Raw genomic sequence first — 7967 nt, 5'->3', positions numbered from 1 at the left:
GAAGAAGAGCCTGGAGGATGTGACAGCCAGAGTGGGTTAGGGCAGGCAGCCCAGGACTTACACCGTGACGAATGCGAAAAGGCCAGAGGCTCACCTTTACATGACACCAGCTTCTAGTCCTGGGCCAGGCATGACACCTTGCAGAGCCCAGGCATTCTGGCTGTCTTCTGGCACATAACAAACTGCCCCCAGATGTGAAACAACAACGATCATTTTATTAGTGCAACAACCCGTCATTATCACAGTAGAGCGTTATTTCCCACGCTTCTGGGGATTGACGGGGCTCAGCTGGTGGCTCTTGCTGGAGGTCCCTCAAGTGGTTGCAGTCAGATGGTGGCTGTGGCCCCGTTCATCTCAAAAGCTTATTCATGTGTCTGGCAACGGATGCCGGCTGCTCCCTGGGACCTTAGCTGGGGCTGTCAGCTGGCATACGTACACGTGACCCCTCCGTGTGGCCTCATAGCATGGTGGCTGATGCCAAGAACAAGCATCCAAGCAGAGCCAAGAGGAAACTCTATGGCCTTTCTATTGTAGCTTTGGAAGTCACACGATGTCACACATACTGCATTCTGTGCAGTAGAAGCCAGGCACTAAAACCGGCTCCTATGCAAGAGGACGAGAATTATACTCCAATTCTTGGTGGCAGCATGTCAAGGAGTTTGGGGACATGTCTTAAAGCCACCACACCAGGAAGGCTGGAGATCTTTCTAGCTGGGCACACTAGCTGCAAGGAATAGGCACTAACTCAGTTGGGGCTTATAGTAAAGACAGGCGGCGTGTTACAAGAGGTCGAAGGTCACCACTGTCCAAGAGCAGGAACCCTTGGAGGTGAAGGATAAGTGTTGATGTACAAGAGTTCGTTCTGTTGCTCCAGCACCGAGTGTGGTACTGACAGGTGGGCTCAGCTCTGCTGATGCGACAGGTGGACCTTGAGATCTCAGTGCCTCCACACCACCAAGAAGGTCCACTTCTTGCTCACCCCACCTGTCTCATGTGTAGGGTGGTCAGGGGACCTAGCCAACTGGAATGTCACTCGATGCCACAGCAGGGAAGATACATTTGGAGAGCCCACGATGGCTCTTTGACACTCTAGCCAAGATGTGATTGATATTATGTCCGTTCTGCCCACAGCCCGTTGGCTAGAATTCATCATGTGTTCTGTCCCAGCAAAAGGCTGGGAAAAGTGGGAGGCACATGGACACATCACCCCATCGGACACATGTTCATTCTCCTTCCACAGACAGCTGCTCACCCTGTCAGAGGGGGTCCCATCAGTCTCTCATGGGAAGCTCCCCAGACACACGTTAGAAATGCCGAGCCCTGGGGGCACCTGGGTGGCTTAGGCGGTTAAGTGTCCGACTTTCGCTTAGGTCATGATCTCGCGGTTCATGGGTTCGAGCCCCACTTCGGGCTCTGTGCTGACTGCCAGCTCAGAGCCTGGAGCCTATTTCAGAGTCTGTATCTCCCCCTCTCTCTGACCCTCCCCTGCTCACGCTGTCTCTCTCTCTCTCCTAGAAATAAATAAAAATATTAAAAAAAAAAAATAAAGAAATGCCGAGCCCTGGGTCCCACCCAGCCTGCTGAATCAGCTTCCGGGTGGGGGGCTGGGGATTGAGAACCTGGGCTGTAGCCTGCTCTACATAGTTTGCCCTACCTTGTGGCTTCAGCTTCCTATAACTATGCCTGGGCTTTACTTTCTGGTCTCTCTGCATCTTTTCAGTCTTCACTCCAACGGCAAAAGATTTTGGCTTCCTGCTCTTTCTCTATGTCAGAGTCTGCATGGAGGGAATCTGACGGATCAGCTCAAATTTTGACACCTGGACACATTGGAGGTTGTTAGCGTCAGGTACCTTTATTTCCTCCTTCTTGTCTTCCCCCTCCTACCACATCTCTTTCTTAGTCATCATCCTCATCAATACATAGGTAATCTAGTGATTCGGAGTGAGAGCTTTGACACCAGGCTGCCTGGGTTTGAAACCCAGGCCTGCTACTTACAAACTCTGTGACTTTAGGCAAATAACTCTTCTTGCTTTGTTTGCTCCCCTATTGAGCAGGGATAATAACAGAAATGATCTCATTGGGCTATGGAGCAAATGCAATGAGTCAACAAGATCTTGGCACATAAGCTGTAGCTATTCTATTATAATTAATAAGAGCTACCATTTTTAAAAGCCAGGGCAGGGTGAGGTTGTAAGTGCAGCCTGGAACCTCACTGCCTATGTTCAAATCCTAGTCACTAATTATGTGCCCTTGGGCAAGTTATTAAACTCTCTGTGCCTCACTTTCATCATCTGTAGGATGGGAATAATAGTATTTCCTACCTCCTGAGGTTGTTGAGAGGAACGAATGTGTTAATAACGTAAACTATTAATAATAGTGCCTGTCATCGAATAAGGGCTGTGTGTGTGCGCTACACAAGCTATTCATTTTCATTATTAATCATTTACACTAACTACCAACACCATATGAAACCGTGCAAGGATTTTATTGCACTGAACCCACTCAGCGGCTCTGGAAAGGTGGCATTACATCTCCATTTTATGGACGAAGGAACTGAGATTTGGTGGAGCTAAGCTGACCAATGTAACACAATAAAGAAATAGCAGTGGTGGCATTAAATGTCTAGGTGTGAGAAATAAGCCCACTGACCCAATCAAAGGAGGGACGTGGAGAGTTAGGAGCACAGTGAACTTTAAACAACATTCTTGCAAGAGCAGGTGTCTGATGGACGTGCATGCTTGGGGCAGTTATAGCAGACAATTTATTTCCTAGCATGCAAGTCCCTCCCCTGATTCCTTATTGGCTGAGTACTACAGAGGTTACAGCCTTACCGGGACATTGCTTATGCCCATATAAGGCAAAAAGCAGTCTGATTGGACTAAATGTACACTCCCTGAGGTGATGCAGACACTTTAAGTCCCACCTCCCTCTGTTTGGCACATGCTTATTGCAAAGCCCACAAAAATAAGCCCATGACACGGAGAGGGGAAGAAGACCCAGGAAGTGAAGCATGTAAGGGTTTGAGACTCCATTGTGGGAGGATTCATACATGTTTCCAATAGGTTGTAAACCTCCGTTAACTAGACAGCACAGGTTTTCTTTAGTATTTCTGAAAATGAACCATCTCCCTTACTTCTCACATAGACGAACAAACGTATCTCCTGCCTGATATGATGCTGCTCTTGTGAGGAGCGATGGTTGAGGGAGGGCTGCCATGGGAGAGGGAAGGCAGAAACGTCAGGCTCACATGCCCCGTCTTCCTCCTTCTGCGGGGTCAGGGCAAGAAGGTATGTGTGCCTGAGGGGACTCACGGTGGTTAGTAAGCCATCCCAGAATCTGGTGTAACCAGCAGTTACCTACCCCCTGCCCCCAGCATACCTTGAGCCCAAGCTCATAGGTGGAGTTTCTGCCCTGCCTCTGCCTGTCCTGTCTGTCCCCCGGGTCACAGTGCTGCTCCTGTTTCACTGGAATGGTCAGTTTCCATGGGCCAAAATCAGGGTGTCGGCCAGGGTTGCATTCCCTCCGAGGCTCCAAGAGAGAGTGGGTTCCTGGCATCTTCTGGCTTCCGGTGGCCCCCAGTGCTCCTTGGCTTGAGGCCACGCCACTCCCATCTCCGCTCTGTCTTCACAGCTCCTCTCCTGTGTGTGTGAACTCTTTCTCCATTTTCCCTCTTACTGAGGATAGAAGTGAGTGCCTTTAGGGCTCACCCCGATAATTCAGGATCATCTTACCTCAAGATCCTTAACTCAATCACTTCCACAGAGACTGTTTCCCCTTCTCTTTTCCACGTAAATTAACATTCACAAATGCCTGGGATTAGGGTGTGGGAGTCACTCTTCAGCTACCACAGTGGGTAATCAACAAAAGGGAATTTCGCTCTCATTCCTTCTGGAAATCATTCTCTGGCCAATGCTCAGGGCTAAGAAGAATTTTGGATAGCTGGAGATAACCTTGGGCCCTGTCAGAAGGAGGGCACTTGCTTGTTGAACATTGACTCTGCACATATCACCTGGTGAGGAAACACATACCAATATTCCCGTTTGACAGAGGAGAAAACTGAGACCATGTGAGATAATAGAAAATATATATCGATCTCTGCCCCTGGTTCCCAGTACAGAGCTTCTCAGGCCCTTGTAGTCTCTTAAGTGATAAGACCAGCAGGGGCATCTCTTCTAATAATATTTGTCTTTGACCCTGACACAGAGCACCTAAGTCTCCGGTAAATTCCCAAGTGATAGGAGCACTGGACGCATCCTTTGTTCTAATGAGGAGACTCTGGTCAGCTCATGGGTGGCTGGTTCCCAGATAGGGGCTGGTCACCAGAGAGACCAAGCCATGGATAAAGTTTGGAATTTTCAGCTCCACCCCCATGCTGCAGAGATGGGACAGGGGCTGGAAACAGAGTTCGCTGATGGTGCCTACGTGAGGAGGCCTCCATGAAATCCCAGTATTAGGGGGTCCGGGGAACTTCCAGTTTAGTGAACACATCCATCCTCTAGTGAACTAGAGGGTGACATACGCCAGCTCCTGCATTTGGGACACTCCAGAGCCCACCCTATGCATCTCTTCATCTGGCTGTTCACCTGCATCCTTTAATAAACTGGTAAAGGTAAGTGTTTTCCGAGTTCTGTGAGCCATTCTAGCAAATTAATTGAACCGGGGGGGGGGGGGTCATGGGAACCTCCAATCTGTGGCGAAGTTGGACCGAAGGTGTGGGCAGCCTTGCCACCTAACTACTTGCTAATGGCACAATCGAGCCCTTCACCTGTGGGATCTCCCGGTATATATTGTCAAACTTAGTTAAACTGTAAGCCCACCCAGCTGGTGTCACGGTGATTTGCTTGGAGTGGGGGAAAAAAACACCACATTTGGTGACCAGAAGTACTAGAAGTGTAAGTATGAATAAAGGAGAAACATACAGGAGTTGTGGAGAACTGAATGTTTCCCTACTGAGGAGGAAAAGATCAGGTTTTTCTATGCAGGCCCAAAGAGTAATAGCCAAGGAAGCAAAAGCAGAACAGTTGAGAACAAATTAAACGGGCGGTTCAAAGTTTGCTTTTTTTACAAAGGTTTTGCGGTCCTTCCCAAAGGCTGTCAGCCTGGGGGAACTACTCTGTACATGGGCGCCACCTGGTGTCCATGCCAAGTAATTCCTCCAGAACCTGCCTGCCATGGGTTACAGGACTGGCTCCTTCACCATCGCTTTCCTGTTGTGGACGTTGTGGAATATCTTACTGGGAGGGCCTCAGAGGATGTGACCTTCTGGTCCTTGAGGTCTGGGTTTGAATTTCAGCTCTGCCACTGATTGGGTGACCTGGAGCGAGTCACTTGTCCCCCTCTGATCCTCCATTTAACCTTAACTCTAAAATGACAAATTACACCTCTCCGAGCTATGGAGAGGATCTTGAGAAAGTGCTTTGTAAACTGAGAATAATTGGAGGCAATGGAAAGAAGCATTACCTGTGGTCGAATAGGACTGGATTCATTTTTAAAAAATATGATTGTGCACCTGCTGTAAGCCAGGCAATATTCTAGATGTGGGAATGTAGCAATGAATCAAACTGACAAAATGTATGTTTTCATGTACTTAACATTCTAGCATTCCAGTTTCTGAGTCATTCATCCATCTACAAATATTTTCCTGGTATTACTATGTGCCAGGCACTTTCTTAAGTAATGGGCACAGAGGGAATCCAATATGGCTAGAGTATAGGAAGCAAGGGGAACAGAGTTGATCAGGGATAGGACCAGGTTTTGTGGGGCTTGAACCTTTTAAGATCTAGGATACTCTTCTTAAAGAAACAGAATACAAGTCTTACAGAACCAGGTTAGGAAGAGAATTTTTAAGAGAATTACAGAAGAAATAACAAATTAGAATTAAAAAAATTTTTTTAACATTTATTTATTATTGAGAGACAGAGCAGGAGCATGGGAAAGGCAGAGAGAGGAGGAGACACAGAATCCAAAGCAGACTCTATGCTCTGAGCTGTCAGCACAGAAACCAACACGCGGTTCAAAAACTGCAAGATCAAGACCTAAGCTGAAGTCAGACACTTAACCGACTGAGCCACCCAGGCGCCCCACAAATTACAGAGTTTATAAAGCTGACAAATATCACAAACACCATACATTCTAGAGACATTAAATATTTTCATTAATTAGCTGCATGATATGGTTTTATGATAATTTTTCTCTAGGTTTGTTTTTTTTTTTTTTTTTGCTGTGTATTCTTTGATCATCCAGTCACAAAACAATGATTTTCTTGTCTTTCTATAAAGATAAGGAAGGTAATCGGTCTTTACAAGATCAATTAACTATTTTGTGGACAATTTAAACAATTTTATTTAGGTTGTAAAGCTTAATGTCATGTAAAATTTTCAGATTATTGTCACATTTGTCATACATAAGTTTCTTTTATGTAAGAGCCGTGAGTCTTCTTATGTACAGTAGCGACTAATTTTTTTAATGCTTATTTATTTATTTTTGAGAGAGAGAGAGAAAGAGATTGAGTGTGCCCTTGAGTGCATGCACAAGCAGCATAGGGGCAGAGAGAGAGAGGGAGACAGAGATTCCCAAGCAGGTTCCACGTTGTCAGTGCAGAGCCCGATGTGGGGCTCGATCTCACAAACTGTGAAATCATGACCTGAGCAGAAATCAAAAGTCGGAGTCATGCAGGCACCCAGTAGTGACTAATTTCAAGTACTCTGAGTTGAAAGCACCCTAACCAGTTTGTCAATATCACTTCCTCCCCCAAAAAGAAATCTTTATCCATGTCAGTATTTCATGTCAAATAAGTGAGAAATTTTAATCTTTTCCTAGGGAATTTTATAATTCACTCCATTAAATTAACTAGATTATTAAACAATCCAAGTCTATTCATTACTTTGAATTAAAATGTACCTATTCTTTATTTTTTTTAATTCAAGCTAGTTAATATTTGGTGTAGTACTGGTTGTATCGATTCTTCTCAAAGAATTACTACTTTTGTTATGATTTGTAGGCCATTTTACCAGTAAGCTTCAGATATTGCTAGGGCAGGAATGCTAAGTACATATGACCCAATACAATGAGATCATGAAACATCCAACTTCCCACATGGATATGCTAGCTGTTTATAATACTGCTATGTCTTTGAGACACAGCCTATAAACCCAGAACTCTGATATTTCTAGTTTATGCCGTTCTTCTTAGAAAGGAAGGAAAAGACACCAGTGCATGCTTAACTGCATAGGCTGCACTGCCCAATATATTTCTGACAGTAAAGAACTTCTGCTTTAACTAGGCTTTGCTGAGAACCAAATCCTCTCCGTGTGTGATGACTGGGGGAGTTTTTGGTAGACTAGCTTCTGGCTCTGTATGTTTCACATCCTGTTTCCCACCCACGATGCACATACTCTTGATGCTGGGCCCTAATATGTCATCGGAAGGCCTTGCACCTTCACCTCACAGTGCAGGATGAGTCCACAGTGTCCAGGAGGAGTATTCCTGACCTTACTGTAGATGAAAGCAACCGTGAACCATGGAAACAGATCCCTCTTGTCTTAGTCTTTTCGGGCTGCTACAACAAACTAACCCCAGGCTGGGTGGCTTAAAACACAAACCTACATTTCTTACAGTTCTAGAGGCTGGGAAGTCCAAGATTAAGGTGCTAACACATTCTGTGCCTGGCAAGACCCTGCTTCCTGGTTCACAGACACCTCTTCTGGCTGTGTGCTCACGTGGCCGAAGCGGTGAGGGAGCTCTGCAGGGTCTCTTTTGTAAGGGCACTATCCTCATCCATGAGGTTTGTGGCCAGATCACCTCCCGAAGCCCCACTGCTTCATACCAGCACCTTGGGGGGTAGGATTTCAACATATGAATCACTTCTCCAAGGATCCCTTAGGGTAGTAAGGGGAAGAGGAGAGTCCATCCTAGGAAGACCGGGCTGAGGGGTCAGATCACCTTTCAGAATTGTTCTGTAGAGTCAG

The sequence above is a fragment of the Crocuta crocuta genome, unplaced genomic scaffold, assembly GCF_008692635.1.
Source record: "Crocuta crocuta isolate KB4526 unplaced genomic scaffold, BGI_CrCroc_1.0 scaffold15, whole genome shotgun sequence".
Lineage (NCBI taxonomy): Eukaryota > Metazoa > Chordata > Mammalia > Carnivora > Hyaenidae > Crocuta > Crocuta crocuta.
This window is presented reverse-complemented; position numbering follows the sequence as displayed.